The 16,679-nt window shown below is 39.7% G+C and overlaps 1 pseudogene across 1 annotated transcript in view; it reads left to right on the forward strand.

Moving 5' to 3' along the window:
• LOC308269394 (myeloid leukemia factor 2-like) overlaps positions 1-16,679 on the forward strand; it is a 77,282-nt pseudogene that overhangs the window by 16,426 nt on the left and 44,177 nt on the right. Inside the window, exon 3 of the transcript in view lies at positions 9,371-9,432. The product of the transcript in view is annotated as a myeloid leukemia factor 2-like (transcript). The remainder of the gene's footprint in view (positions 1-9,370; positions 9,433-16,679) is intronic.

The raw sequence follows: 16,679 nt of genomic DNA on the forward strand, positions 1-16,679 counted from the left end.
TAAAATCAAACCTCTATATAAATTCATTCTGCCCTTTCTCTTGTACTGAGGATTTAACCCAGGGCCATTCTCCCTCTACACCCTTAGTCCTTTTATTTTATTTTAATTTTTAATTTTTTTGCAGGTCTGGGGATGAAACCCAGGGGCATTGGACCTCCGAGCTATAGCCCCTGCCCTATTTTTTATTCTTTATTTTGAAACAGGGTCTCACTGAGTTGCAGAGGGTCTCACTAAGTAGCTGAGGCTGTCCACAAACTGCGATCCTCTGGTCTCAGCCTCCCGAAGACTGGGATTACAAGTGTGTGCCACCATGCCCAGCCCTTAGTCCTTTTTATTTTGAAACAGGGTCTTGCTAAGTCATCATCTAGCTCAAAATTGATTTTCTTCCCTTTTTCTTCCTTTTTTCAAATATTTTTTTCTTTCCTTTTGTTCTTTGCATCCCATTTCCCCAAATTAAAATGGATCAGTAACTTTCACATTGCTTATTTTAAAGAAGGCGTGGTGGTGCACACTTGTAATCCTACCATTTGGGAGGCTGAGACAGGAGGATCGTGTTCGTGGACAGCTTCAGCTATTTAGTGAGGCCCTATGCAGCTCAGTGAGATCCTGTTTCAAATAGTAAAGGAACTAAAAATAGGGTTGGGGATGTAGTTCAGAGTTAGAATGCCCCTGGGTTACATCCCCAGTATCACAAAAAAAAAAAAAAAAAAAAAAAAAAGATTCTGGGTTTTTCTGTGAAATTGCTTATTTTTTTTGGGAGGCTTATTTTTTAGAAATAAGGAAATACATTTTAGATGATAAAAAATTATTCTCATCACCTTTATTTATTTATTTATTTATTTATTTATTTTTATTGGTGCACTGTATTCATACATCTTAGTGGGATACAAACTTTTGTAGACATACATGCACACATCGCTCAGTCAGCCCCCACTCGATCCCCACCCCATTCTCTCCCCATCCCTCCTTCCCATGCTTGGCTTAGTGGTTGACATCTAGTATTATAGCAATTTATCCAAAATTAAAAATGATAATCTCACATAACAGTTTCATTTGTCTGATACCAAGCTTTTGATGACTTAAAGATAACATTTCAATATTTCTTTTTGCTTTCTTTCTTACCAGAGAATATTTTTTTTCTATTTTTTTAGGTGAAACTATCATATATTTATATATTTATTTTTCAGAAAAAAATCTATCCTAATATGGAATATGGACTCTAGATACCCAAAACGATCTTGAAAAAGAACAAAGCTAGAAGATATATATTTTCTGATTTCAAACCATATAAAGCTACAATAATTGAAACAGTGTAGTACTGTTCTAAAGGCAGATATATAAACCATTGGAGTTAAATACAAGCCTAGAGCTAAATTCTTCCCTATATTGTCAAGTTATTTTTTACAAGGTTTCCACAAACATTTGGTGGTGGAAATAATAATCTTTTGACTAAATATTGTTGAAAAATAATACTTACATGGAAAAGAATAAAATTGGACCCTTACCTAATCCCATATACAAATATTAACTCAAAATAGATAAAAGACCTAAATATAAATCTTAAGACTATAAACTTTTAGAAGAAAATCTGGGTCATAAAACCTCACAACATTAAAATTGGCAGTGATTTCTTGGATATGATTTCAATGGCACAGGCAACAGAAGAGTATACAAACTCCCTAAAAAATAAAAAAAATATTGTAAATCCAAAGACAATGTAAACAGAGTTAAAAGTTACTAATAGAATGGGATAAAATATTTCCAAATGCTATATCTGAAGGTATATTAATATTCCAACTAGACATCCTAAAAATAAACAACAATAAAGGCAAACAATACCCTTTAGAGATAGGTAAAAGACTAACATAAATAATGAATCTCCACAGATAACCAATCTTAGTTGTCTGTTGGATGGAAAATCTTGTTTCTCTGGTTCTGGTGTGTGTTACCTATTTCTTCTTTGTAGTTAATCTCTTTGAGTATTTTCTCTAGCGCTGGTTTTGAAGACATAAATTCCTTCAGTTTCTGTTTGTCATGGAAGTTTCTTATTTTTCCATCTAATTTAATAGAAAGTTTTGCTGGGTAGGAAATTTTTGGCTGGAAGTTGTTTTCTTTCAGAGTTTGGAATATGTTACTCCAAGCCCTTCTGGTTCTCATGACTTGGTTTGGGAAGTCTGGAGTGATTCTAATTGGTTTGCCTCTGAATGTCACTTGGCCCTTTGTTTTTGTTGCCTTTAAGATTCTCTGCTTGGCTTCCACATTGGTCATTTTGATAATTATGTGGCGTGGGGATCCTCTTCTCCGATCCTGTCTAAAGGGAGTTCTATAATTTTCCTGGACCTGTGTATCGACCTCTTGCTCTATGTTTGGAAAATTTTCTGCTATTACTTCCTTGAAGAGATTGTTGATCCCTTTGGTTTCACTTTCTTTTCCCTCCTCTATTCCAATTATTCCTAGGTTAGCTCTCTTAAAATGGGCCCATATTTCTTCAATGTCAGATTCTTGCTGTTGGATATTTTTTTCTAGATTAGAAACTATGCATTCATTTTTGGAATGATCATCTTCTAAGAGCGAGATTCTGTTCTCCATATGGTCTAATCAGTTGTTTGTGCTTTGAATTGAGGCCTTTACTTCATTAATTGCATCCTTTATCTCTTTTTGGTTCTCTCTGAATTCTTTTCGAAGCACCTGTATTATTTCTACAGTTATTTTCCTGATTTGATCTTCTAGAAATCTCTGATTTTCTGTTTTATCGGGTTCTGATGTTGTAGGGTTGTGGCCATTCATTGCTCCAGTGTTATTCCTCTTTCCCATGATTTCGGAAGTTTGTGCCTTCTCTGGGTTCTTCCCTTGGGTCACTATGACTTCACTTAAGGTGCTCTGGATCTCGAGTCAGTAGTATCTCAGACCCCACTACTCCTTTACTGGGTTGTATCACAGAGTCTCCGACCCAGGGAGTCGATAGAGGCTGCTTTAAACTATGGGAGGGGTGCCAGGTTGCACGTCCTCCTATGGTGTGATATCTCTGCCACCGCCCCTCCCCCACTGGGTCAAGTCCCAGGGAGTACAGTACTGGGATTTCTCCTCTGTGGCCCGCAATTTGACTCACTGTTCTTGAGTACGCAGATGTAGCTGTACTGGACTCGTTGAATTCACTGCTGCTGCCGCTGGTGGCAATATGGCACCGCTGCTATGCCCTCGGCCGTGAGGCTGGCGTATTTTTTCTTCTCTGGTTTTGAGTTCCACTCTGAGTCCCTGCAGCGTGTGCTGAGCTCAGCCACTGGGAGTTTTAGATGCTCCCTGCGCCGAAAGATCCCGCCTGGCTGTTCTGCAGTGGCTCACCTTGGCTTACTATAGCCGTCCGGTGAATTCTCCGCTGCCGCGGGCAGTATGGCACTGCTGCCGCATCCTCGGGCGTGAGGCCGGTGTATCTCCTCTGTGGCTCTGAGCTCTGTTCTCAGTCTGCTTTCTCTCTGGAGCGTGGTGATTTTTTTGTTTCTCTGGTGATGGTGTTTTCTGGCTATGAAAGGCGCTGATTTTGTGGTAATGGAGATTGGTTGTTAGCGGGGCTCTTAAGCCCCACTTTTCTCGGTCGCCATCTTCCCGGAAGTCTCATCACCTTTATAATATGAGGAAAACCTATTAAAGCTAAAATTCCAATAGAGATCTTATGTGAGTATAGAACAAGCCAAAAACATTAAACGTAATTGCTATGGTTTTTCTACTGCCCATTTTTCTTTTCTTTTCCCCCTGTGATACTGAGGATTGAACCCAGAGGCATTCTACCTCCAGGTTATACCCTCAACCTGATTTTATTTCTTTAAAAAACATTTTTTTGGGGGGGTTACTGGGGATGGAACCTATGGGTATTCTACCTCCGAGCAACATCTCTAGCCCTATTTTTTGTTCTTTATTGTGAAATAGGACCTCACTGTGTTGCAAAGGGCCTCACTAAGTAGTAGCTGAGGCTGTCCATGAACCATGATTTTTCTGTCTCAGCCTCCTGAATGCTGGGATTACAAGTGTGCACCACCACTCCCAGCTCCAATTTTATTTCTTATTTGGAAACTAGAATCTTGCTAAGTTGCCAAGGCTGACTTCGAACCTGCAGTTCTCCTGTCTCAGCCTCCTAAGTACTGGGATTACAAGTGTGCACCACCACCATGCCTGGCTCTACTGCCCATGTTTTTAAGGGACATTATATCCAAATCTTTAGACATATCTAATTAGGGATTGAATATGTAAGCCTTTCTTCTGTTGTAATTTCCAAGACAATTTCTGTCTTGGTATAGCAGTGTATTTTGTCGTATGTACCGAAACTGATGCATTGGAGTAATAATCATGTTCTGGTCTCACTTTTACTACTATTAAGTCACTAAATGTGTGTGTGTGTGTGTGTGTGTGTGTGTGTGTGTGGTAGAACCCCATGCTTACACATGCTAGGCAAACACTCTACCACTGAGATATATTTTTAGCCCTTTTCATATTTTATTTTGAGACAGGGTCTTGCTAAATTGCTTAAGTTGCCCAAGCTGGCCTCCAATTTGGGATTCTCCTTCCTCAGCCTCCTGGGTAGCTATTACAGGTGTGCACCACTGTACCTGGTTTAAGTCACTGAACTCTTTAATACTCTGGTTCTTCAGATGATAATGAAGTAATGGGATATGTTAGATTCTGAGGCTATAGCTTTAAAAGTTTAGTCATTCCAGATTTCATTGACATTTTTTTAAAAGCTGATGAAAATAAAAGATCAAAAGAATCTTACTAGCCAGGCGTTGTGGCGCATGCCTGTAATTCTACTACTTGGGAGGCTGAGATGGGAGGATTGCAGGCTTGAGATCAACCTCAGCAACTTGGCAAGACCCTGTATCAAAAGCGTATACAAACAAACAAAAAGGGCTGGAGGTGTAGCTCAGAAGTAGAATGTTCCTGCATTCAATTTCTAGTCCAAATAAAATATTACAAAGGAATCTTGCTTATATTACTGTTCATATAAAAATAGAATTTATTTCAATATAAAGTGAGTTAGACTTAGATTCTAAAGGGGCTTAGTCAGTGGATGACTAAAACGACCTTTATGTAAGATGGTCTCACGTAGAAGTCAGTGTCAGAATACATTCCTTGACAACTTTGAACTGAAACACAGGATCTCATTTTGAGATTAATGTAAGAAATCTGTCATTACCTTGTATCTTACTTTGTTGAGGTATTCTTTTAAAAGTAACTTATCACTATTTAAGAGCTGACTTTTTCTGTCATATCTTCTATTGAAAAACTGTTGCTTTAGTCATTCTCCCCAGAGTTTCTTTTCCTGGGAATAATAGATTGAGCTCATACCTTTGCACAAGATCTGGAGAGTATTTTAAGCTTGGCATGTTCAGACCTGGCAGACTTGATTAATATGTGGACAGACCAGCACATTAGAACATTTTTTGAGTTCCAAGCCACAAATTCTGTTTTAAATGAACATGGGCATGTACAAAATTAATATTTAAACCTTGAGTAGCTCAGAAATTAAAAATACCCCTTGCCATGGATGACCGGATATCAGAGAGGCTCTTGCTGGCACTGCACATTTCTCCCTCTGCTTTCAGCATTGCCAAGAGCAGAGTCGGGAGAGGGCTTGCTTCTTTGGCACTCTGATACCTTCTGCTTCCAGCAGGGAAAAAGGGTACTATTTATTTTTTAAACTCCTTCCATATGGAAAGTTTCTGAAAATAAACTTTGGATTTGTTATTAGACTTCTTTTTTGTGTGTGTGTGTACTGGGGTTCCTGGAAACCCTTCTACCTCCGGGCTACACTCCCAGACACCTATTTTTTATACTTTTACTTGGAAACAGGGTCTCTTAAGCCAGTGCTGGCTTCGAACTTGTGCGATCCTCCTATCTCTGCCTCCCAAGCCTGGGGATTACAAACATGCGCCACCACGCCCGGCATTATTAGACTTCTTGTAACCTCCACCATCTATGACTAAAGCCATATTAATACCTGTTGATAACTCTACATACAAAGCTATGGCCCTGTTTTACTGAGAAAGCCACAATATCTAACTTAGCACTTTAATTTATCCTGAGTTGGGGTGATGAAGATGAGTTTTGTTTTCAAGAAAAAACCAATCAATTGGTTTTTTTCTTTCTTTCTTTTGGTATTGAGGATTGAGCCTAGGGACATTCTGACTCTGAGCTATACCCCAGCCCTTTTTGTTTTTATTTTTTTTGTTTGAAAACAGGATCTTACCATGTTGCTGAAAACCTCACTACATTGTTGAGGCTCTCCTCCAACCTGCAATCCTCCTGTCTCAGCCTCCCAACTACTGGAATTATAGGTGTGTGCCACCATGCCCAGCCAGTTGATGTTTTTTAGTGAATCCATGTTAACTCTTTATATATGAATTAGTATAATTATGTAGCAGACATATTTATAAAAATACAGAAATGTATTAGATTGTGACAAAGTGAATTGTTTAAATGGGCTAAGGGGGGAAGAATTCTATTGCTGAACTTGGTGGCACATACTTGTGTTCTTAGTACTTGGGAGGCTGAGACAGGAAGATCACAAGTTCAAGGATAGCCTCAGCAACTTATTGAGACCCTTAGCAACTTAGACCCTGTTTCAAAAAACAAACAAACAAACAAACAAACAAACAAACAATGAGGGCTGTGGCTCAGAAGTAAAAAGCCCCCGAGTAAACCCTTCCCAACACACCAAATAATTCCATTGTTACTCATTTTGTAAATTGGGGTCACTTGGGCCTTCAGTCAACAAATATATACTGAGCTCTATTACATGCTTGGCACTGATAGATCTTGGGGGCTACAAAGTTATAGAAAAGGTGATTCCTGTTCAGACAAGAACGAGAGAAAGGAAAACGGGAACCTGAGGGCAATAAGCTGTTTGAATGGACAACTGCCGTGAGCATGGAGGAGAGGCAAGGAGATCAACTCTGGGCAATTGGGAAAGGGTTTAGAAAAATGTTTCAGTTGGACCTGAAATAATAGTAAAAATTAGCCGGGCGTGGTGGCTCATGCTTGTGATCCCTGCACTTGAAAGGCTGAGACAGGATCGCACAGGTTCGAAGCCAGCCTCACCTACTGAGTGAGGCTCTCAGCAACTTAGTGAGACCCTGTTTCCAAATAAAATATAAAATAGGTCTGGGAATATAGCCTGGAGGTACAAAGCCTCTGGGTTCCACCCCCAGTACCACCAAAAAAAAAAAAAAAAAAAAAAAAAAGTAAAAATTATTTGTAACAGTGGCTATATTTTACTGCATGCCTGCTGTATGCCAGGATTGGTTAATGTTACCTACCAGGCAAAAGGGGGGGAAGAACATTCCAGGCAGTAGGAGAAACAGAACTATCAAGGGTTGAATGGGCTGATGGGGAGAAGGAAGGAGAACATGGCTAGAACAGACTGAAGATGTGATGATTATGAAGGAGGGACTTTGGGTACGCTGAGGGCCGTCTGCTACAATGGCCAGTCTGGCTTCACCTTTCCTCCCTTTTCCCAAGGCTTACAGATTTTTCAAATTGAATAATAATAATACAAAGAGATGGTACCGCCTAATGGCATTCTCTTTCTTGAGCTGTTTCTTGTCATTTAGTCTGATCTGACCAGCTGAATCAATAGCGCTCTCCTCTCTCTCTCTCTCTCTCTCTCTCTCTCTCTCTCTCTCTCTCTCTCTCTCTCTCTTTTTCCCTTTTTCCCTCCCTCCCTCTCGCTCTCTCTCTCCCTCTCCCCCCACCCCCAAGTCTGGGGATGGAACTCAGGGGCATTGTACTTCCAAGCTACACCCCCAGCCTATTTTTTATTCTTTATTTTGAAACAGGGTCTCACTGAGTTGCAAAGGGCCTCACTAAGTAGCTGAGGCAGTCTGTGAACCATGATCCTCCTGTCTCAGCCTCCTAAATGCTGGGATTACAAGTGTGCGCCACCATGCCCGACTCCTAGCTGGTTTCTTAACTGCTAAAGAGTTAAGCACCTGGTATAGTGTTTGGCACATTATGGTGACTCAAGAAATACGTAGTAAATGGATGTACTCTGAGCACTTATACAGACCATGGAGAGAGCCAAGCTGTAATGGATGAGTTTGCCTATGTTTATTAATTAATTAATTAAAAAATTTTTTGGTGTGGTACTGGGGACAGAACCCAGGGACATTCTACTTCTTCATATCTACACCCCTAGCCCTATTTTTAATTTTTTAAAATTTATTTTATTTTGGTAGTACTGGGGGTGGAACCCTTCTATCTCTGGGATACACTCCCAGACCTATTTTTTATATTTTATTTGGAAACAGGGCCTCTTAAGCCAACAAGGCTGGCTTCTAACCTGCATGATCCTCCTGTCTCCACCTCCCAAGCGCGGGGATTACAAGCGTGCGCCACCACATCTGGCTAATTAAAAAAATTATTATTATTACTATTATTTTTGCGGGTATGGGGATGGAACCCGGGGGCATTCGACCTCTGAACTACACCCCCTACCCGAGGTTTTATTCTTTAATTTGAAACAGGGTCTCACTAAGTTGCAAAGGGCTTCACTAAGTAGCTGAGGCTGTCCGCGAACCATGATTCTTCGGTCTCAGCCTCCCGAATGCTGGGATTACAAATGTGTGCCACCATGCCCAGCTTTAATTTTATTTTTGTTTTGAAACAGGGTCTCACTAAGTTGCAGAGGACTTCACTAAGTAGCTGAGGCTATCTGTGAACCTCGATCCTCTATCTTCGCCTTCTGAATGCTTGGGTCACAAGTATACACCACCATGCCCGGCTTACCTGTGTTTATTTAAAAGGGTTTTCTTAGTCAGGTGTGGTGAGGCATGTGTGTGTGTGCGCACACACACAATAAATAAGTAAATAAAATTTAAAAATAATGACTTAAGTTGGGCATGGTGGTACACGCTTGTAATCCCAGCATTTAGGAGGTTGTGACAGAAGGATCGCAGTTCGAGGACAGCCTCAGCTAGTTAGTGAGGCCCTTTGCAACTCAGTGAGATCCTGTTTCAAAATAAAGAATAAGCCGGGCGTGGTGGAGCGTGCTTGTAATCCCTGCGCTTGGGAGGCAGAGACAGGAGGATCGGGGAGGTTCAAAGCCAGCCTTGCTGGCTTAAGAGACCCTGTTTTCAAATAAAATAAAAAAATAGGTCCGGGAGTGTAGCTCAGAGATAGAAGGGTTCCATCCCCAGTACCACCAAAAAAATAAAAAATAAAAATAAAAAATAAAAATAAAAAAAGTATAAAAAATAGGGCTGGAGGTGAGGTGTATCTCAGAGGTACAATGCTCCTGTGTTCCACCCCAAGTACTGCAGAAAAAAAAAAAGGAAGAACTGCTTATGTTGCATGAACTTTTATTTTTCTGTTTGTGTTTTAGTGATCGAAGGGTATGGTTGGCATGGAATTGAATTTCATCTGTCTGTGGGAATTATAAGACAGGTAGGTTCTGTCCTGGGTTTATTTTCTCTTCCTTGTCTCCCTTCCTTATATTGTCTCTCTTATACTGGGAATTGAACTCAGGGCCATTTTAACTCCAAATCACACCCCTAGTTTTTATTTTGAAACTGGGTCTCAGTAAGCTGCTGAGGGTTTTCTAAGTGGCTGAACCATACCTCAAACCTGTGATCCTCCTGTCTCAGCCTCTCAATTATTGGAATTACAAGTGCACCATGACATCTGTCATGATTCTTAGTATTCTCAGTCATAGTGACTTAGAGTAGATGAGATTTGAGTATTGTTTAGGGAAGCGTGGTCTTCTGTGGTCATCATGGCCCAATGATGGGCTGTAATGGTGGTTTGTGTAATAATGTGGACTACATTTAGTACCTTGTTAAGTTGTAAAAAAGAGCACAGACAATTCAAAATTTTTGTGGTCATAGAACAGAACCATGAATTGAATTTACACACACACACACACACACACACACACACACACACACACACACACACACACCAGCTTCTCTGATCTAATCCTTAAAGTTTTTGTATTGGAACCATTATGTAAACCAATTCAGGTAGTGGATAGCTACCATTCCATTAATTAGCTATTATGATTAGGTATTAAGCTAGTTAATTCTGGTCATTTTAAAGTCAATAACCTGTGTGAATGGTGGACTAAATGCAGAAAAGGACTTGACAATAGCCAGGCCATCATTGGCAACTATAAATGTTGTCACTAATGACAATGTTTGTTCATCTGTCACCTCTAGAGTTTGATTTGACATAGCATGCTTGTGTTCCTGTCTTAAGCTCCGAATGGCAGTACAGAACTTCTGTTACTACTGAACAGAAGTACAGTACATATGACTTTCGCTTATATGTTTGTCTTACGTCAGATGTCCACAAAAAAAGGTACATGGTAGCTTCACACAGCTCTTCACACAGCTCTACAAATCCATTTTGTCTGGACATTTCCGATTAAAGAAAGGGCTAGTGCTAGTTCACCCAGTTCTAATTTTCTGTCACATTAAGTTCATTGAGGTCTTATTGCTCATGGTACAGAAGACTTGGATCATTGAGAGGAAACTTAACTTCATAAACAGTAGTCTGACAGGCATGGTAGCACATGCTTGTAATCCCAGTACTTGGGAGGCTGTGATAGGAGGATCACAGGTTCAAAGCCAGCCTCGGCAATTTAGCAAGGCTCTCAGCAACCTAGTGAAACCCTATTTCCAAAAAAATAAAAGGGGGTGATGGTGTAGCTCAGAGGTAGAATGCCTCTGGGTTCAATCCCCAGTACCAAAACCCAAAACAAAACAGTAGTCCTCACAATCCCTCCAACCAGGAACTCTGCAAACTTGCACCTGAGACTCTGGGCTGCTGTACGTCTTTGGACTCTTGCTGCATCCGCACTTAGAACAGCATAGTTGGCTTTTTTTTTTTTTTATGGTACTGGGGATTGAATTCAGGAACATTCTACATCTAACCTACCCTTCCAGCCCTATTTTAATTTTAATTTTAATTTTAATTTTAATTTATTATTATTATTATTATTATTATTATTATTATTATTGTGGTACTGGAGTTCCTGGAAACCTTCTATCTCCGGGTTACACTCCCAGACACCTATTTTTTATATTTTTATTTGGAAACAGGGTCTCTTAAGCCAGCACGGCTGGCTTCGAACCTGTGCGATCCTCGTGTCTCCGCCTCCCAAGTGTGGGGATTACAAGCGTGCGCCACCACGCCCGGCTGTTCTTTATTTTGAAACAAATTCTCACTAAGTAGCTGAGACTGGCAGCGAACCTGCAATTGTCCTGTCTCAGCCCCTGCAATTGTCCTGTCTCAGCCCCCCAAGTACTGAGATTACAAGCCTGTACCACCACGCCTGGCCAGCATAGATTTTTGAACCTGGCTTTCCTCATTGACAAAGAACAGAAACCTTTGATAACTACAAGGAACATAGAGCCACTTACAGCAGAGGGAAAGTGGCCTTGGAATTGAACCTGCAGCTTAGGAAAGCAGGAAGAAAGTGAAGATTAAAGTTTAACTTCTGCAAATAAATTTGATTTGAAAGTGTTCGTGAAAATGATCTGAGTGGTCAGTCAGAAAAGTATCTTCTCTTTTGTTCTGCTTTCGTATTTAGGTGATAATAGTCAGGAACTATTTAATGGAAATACTAAAATAATTAATGGACAGGAAAGGAAGATGAATGCTTAAAGGTTAGGCTAGTACTATAAGCTTTCATATGTGTTCTTTTTTTTTCCCTTTCTTTTGTGGTACTGGTGATTGAACCCAGAGACATTCTACCTCTGAGCTACACCCTCAGCCCTGTTCTATTTTTTATTTGGAAATAGAGTCTAAGTTCCCGAGGCTGGCTTCAAATTTGTGATCCTCCTGTCTAAGCCTCTCTAGTACAGGGAATACAGGCGTATGCCACCATACCCGGAAACATATGTTCTTTTATTGAAATATATCAAGTATTTTTGTTTGTGTATGGATTGACTGATCGAATCCAGGGGCATTCTACCTCTGAGCTACACTCCCACCCCTATTTTATTCTTTATTTTGAAATAGCATCTCACTAATTTGTGCAAGGCCTCTCTAAGTAGCTGAGAGTGGCCGTGAACCTGTGATCCTTTTGTCTCAGCTCCCAAGTACTGGGATTATAAGCATGTACCACCATGGTTATTATTATTATTATTATTTTTTTGCAGTACTGGGGATGGAACCCAGGGGCATTCTATCTCCAAGCTACACCCCCAGCCCTATTTTTTTTATTCTTTTGTGTGTGTGTGTGTGTGTGTGTGTGTGTGTGGTACTGGGGATGGAACCCAGGGACATTCTACCTCCGAGCTACACCCCCAGCCCTATTTTTTATTCTTTATTTTGAAGCAGGGTGTCAGTGAGTTGCAAAGGGCCTCACTAAGCTGAGGCTGTCTGCGAACCGTGATCCTCCCGTCTCAGCCTCCCAAATGCTGGGATTACAAGCGTGTTCCGCCATGCCTGGCTACCAAGTTCATTTATAATACAAAATTTCAGGTCCAGTTTTATATTATCTGAAAATTGGCATCTTGAATTATTTTATCTTCATTATAGCTATTTAGAGAAAATAGAATTGCATATTGATTTATGTCATTTCATTTGGGTTTGCTAGAACATTCTTTTATGGAGAAAAAAATAAAATAGCTCTATGAATGAAAGAGCTTTTTGTTTTTGTTTATATCTTCTGCGCATATTACTGATTTAGCCAAAGGCCGGGAGGAGACTAGCAGGTCTGAAATTAGAGACACCTATGCTGTTTTGGGAAGTTGAGACTCCTGACCCAGGGTTTGCTGAAGTTGGTGCAGAAGGTCAGAGTAGGTTAATATTTTCAGAGTCAAAGCAAATACACATTGAGGTTGTTTACAGGTGTAGCTTTGCTTGATCTGTGTTTGTATCTGCGAGTAAATACAGCACAGTCTTGCTTGCTGTTTTGGGAAACTCCTTCAAAAGTCCCTGAACCAATGCAAATTAATCTCCAACAAAAATACCCCCAAATCTCCCATTTTGCTGTTTCAGCTGGTTGAGGGAATTGACTTTTTTTTTTTTTGGTACTGAGGATGGAACCCAGGGGCATTCTACCTCTAAGCTACAGCCCCAGCCCTATTTTTTCTTCTTTATTTTGAAACAGGGTCTCTAAATTGCAAAGGGCCTCACCAAGTAGCTGAGGCTGTCTGCGAACCTCGATCCTCCTTTCTCAGCCTCACAAATACTGGGAAGGAATTGACTATTATCATATTTTTACAGAAATGACCATGCCAGACAAGGTGGTGCATGCTTATAATCCCAGTATTTGGGAGGCTGAGACAGTAGGATTGGGGTTCCCAGCCAGCCTTAGCTACTTAGTGAGGTCCTTTGCAACTTTGTGAGACCCTGTTTCAAAAAAAAAAAAAAAAAAAGAATAAAAAATAGGGCTGGGAATATGTGGCTCAGAGGTAGAATGACCCTGGTTTCTATCCCCAGTACCATACACACACACATGCACGCGCGCAGACACACACACACACACAACTGCCATTGTGATTTGAGTAAGCTCTGTTCTTTTTTTTTTTTTTTTTTTTAAGTACTGGAAATAGATTCCAGGAGCATTTTACCTCTGAGCTACACCCCCTGCCCTTTTGTAAAATTATTTATTTTGAAACAGGGTCTCACTGGGTTCAAAGGGCCTCACTGAGTAGCTAAGGCTGTCTGCAAACCTCTATCCTCCTGTCTTAGCCTCCCAAATACTGGGATCTGAGTAAACTCTTTAGAGAGTTGCCCAGAGACACAGTATTATCCTTTCAAGGGTGAAATGGACACATTCAACTATTTTTTCCTCCAGGTACTGGGGATTGAACCCAGGGGCATTCATTCTACCTCTGAGCTACCCCTGCCCCAACCCCATTTTTTTTCTTTTATTTGAAACAGAGTTTCACTAAATTGGGAGGCACTGGGAATACAAGCATGTTCCACCATGCCCAGCTATATTAACACTTTTTAATCTTGGAAACTTTTCCTATTTTTCTGTCTGTTGAATGAATTACTTTCTTGTTCCTCTTGGCTACTTCTCTTTTATGGTTTAGACAGAGAAACCTCATAAAATTTTCTTTTGGTGAACAATATACCATTTTGGTGAGTAGTTACCAGTATACCTCATATATAATTTTGCTTTGGTGAACATATACCACTTAAGAAAAACAGCTTTATTGAGCTGAGTGTAGTGTAATACACCTATAATCACCGTTTGGGAGACTGAGACAGAAGGATCACAGGTTCAAGTGAGACCCTCTTTCAAAACAAAAAAATTAAAAGGGACAGGAGTGTAGCTCAGAGGTAGAATGCCCCTGGATTCAATTTCCAGTACCACAAAAACAATCAACCCCTTTCCTCAAGCTTTATTGATATATAACTTGCATACCACAAAATTTGTCTGTTCAAAGCATCCCAATCAAATTTACGGAGTGCAGTCCCGTTCCATTGCTACATTTGCAGCACCCCAAAAAGAATTTTTACAAAATTTTTTGAGGTACTGGGGATTGAACCCAGGGACGTTCTACCTCCGAACGATACCCCCAGCCCTATTACCATTATTATTATTTTTTGAGATACTGGGGATGGAGTCCAGGGGCTTCTACCTCAGAGTTACACCCACAGCCCTATTTTTTTTTTTATTCTTTACTTTGAAACAGTTGCAGAGGGCTTTACTAAGTAGCTGAGTCTATCCATGAACCCAGATCATCCTGTCTCAGCCCCCCAAATGCTGGGATTACAAGTGTGTGCACCACCACACCTGGCATTTTTACAAAAACTTTTAACTTTTTATTTATTTATTAATTTCGGAGGTACTGGGGATGGAACCCAGGGACCTTCTACCTCCGGGCTACCCTCCCAGACCTATTTTATATTTTTTATTTGGAAACAGGGTCTCTTAAGCCAGCAGTGGCTGGCTTGGAACCTGCGCAGTCCTCCTATCTCAGCCTCCCAAGCCCGGGGATTACAAGCATGCACCACCACGCCCAGCTAACTTTTAATTTCTTTTAATGTCATCTACAAGTCAGGCATGGTACTTATGCCTGTAATCCTAGTACTTGAAGCCAGCCTCAGTAAATTAACGAGGCCCTGTTTCCAAATAAAAAATAAATTGGTCTTGGAGTGTAGCTTAAAGTAGAATGCCCCTGGGTTCAATCATCAGAACCAAAATAAAATTAAAAAAATAAAAAATCAATAAAAATCATCCACAGGCCCGGATATGGTTGTACATGCTTGTAATCTCAGTGCTTGGGAGGCCGAGACAGGAAGATCGGACAGGTTCAAAGCCAGCTTTAGCTACTTAGTTAGTGAGGCTCTCAGCAACTTAGTGAGACCCTGTTTCTAAATAAAGTATAAAATAGGTCTGAGAGTACAGCCCAGAGGTAGACAGCCTCTGAGTTCCACCCCCAGTACCACCCCCCCAAAAAAAAATCATACACAGAGTTTTATGAAATTCTTTTTTATTTATTTATTTATTATTATTTTTTATTGGTGCATTGCATTCATACATCATAGTGGGATAAAAAAAAAAAAAACTCTTGTAGACATACATGCACACATCACCCAGTTTAGCCCCTACTCGATCCCCACCCCGTTCCCTCCCCATCCCTCCTTCCCATGCTTGGCTTAGTGGTTGACATCTAGTATTATAGCTATTTATCCAAAATTAAAAATGATAATCTCACATAACAGTTTCATTTGTCTGATACCAAGCTTTTGAATGACTTAAAGATAACATTTCAGTATTTCTTTTTGCTTTCTTTCTTACCAGAGAATATTTTTTTCTTTTTTTTTAAGGTGAAACTATCATATATTTATTTTTCAGAAAAAAATCTATCCTAATATGAAATATGGACTCTAGATACCCAAAACGATCTCAAAAAATAACAAAGCTAGGAGATGTATATTTTCTGATTTCAAACCATATAAAGCTACAATAATTGAAACAGTGTAGTACTGTTCTAAAGGCAGATATATAAACCATTGGAGTTAAATAAAAGCCTAGAGCTAAATTCTTCCCTATATTGTCAAGTTATTTTTGATAAGGTTTCCACAAACATTTGGTGGTGGAAATAATAATCTTTTGACTAAATATTGTTGAAAAATAATACTTACATGGAAAAGAGTAAAATTGGACCCTTACCTAATCCCATATACAAATATTAACTCAAAATAGATAAAAGACCTAAATATAAATCTTAAGACTATAAACTTTTTGAAGAAAATCTGGGTCATAAAACCTCACAACATTAAAATTGGCAGTGATTTCTTGGATATGATTTCAATGGCACAGGCAACAGAAGAGTATACAAACTCCCTAAAAAGTAAAAAAAATATTGTAAATCCAAAGACAATGTAAACAGAGTTAAAAGTTACTAATAGAATTGGATAAAATATTTCCAAATGCTATATCTGAAGGTATATTAATATTCCAACTAGAAATCCTAAAAATTAACAACAATAAAGGCAAACAATACCATTTAGAGATAGGTAAAAGACTAACATAAATAATGAATCTCCACAGATAACCAATCTTAGTTGTCTGTTGGATGGAAAATCTTGTTTCTCTGGTTCTGGTGTGTGTTACCTATTTCTTCTTTGTAGTTAATCTCTTTGAGTATTTTCTCTAGCGCTGGTTTTGAAGACATAAATTCCTTCAGTTTCTGTTTGTCATGGAAGCTTCTTATTTTTCCATC

This window comes from Muscardinus avellanarius (assembly GCF_963383645.1).
Source record: "Muscardinus avellanarius genome assembly, chromosome: 11".
Classification (NCBI taxonomy): domain Eukaryota; kingdom Metazoa; phylum Chordata; class Mammalia; order Rodentia; family Gliridae; genus Muscardinus; species Muscardinus avellanarius.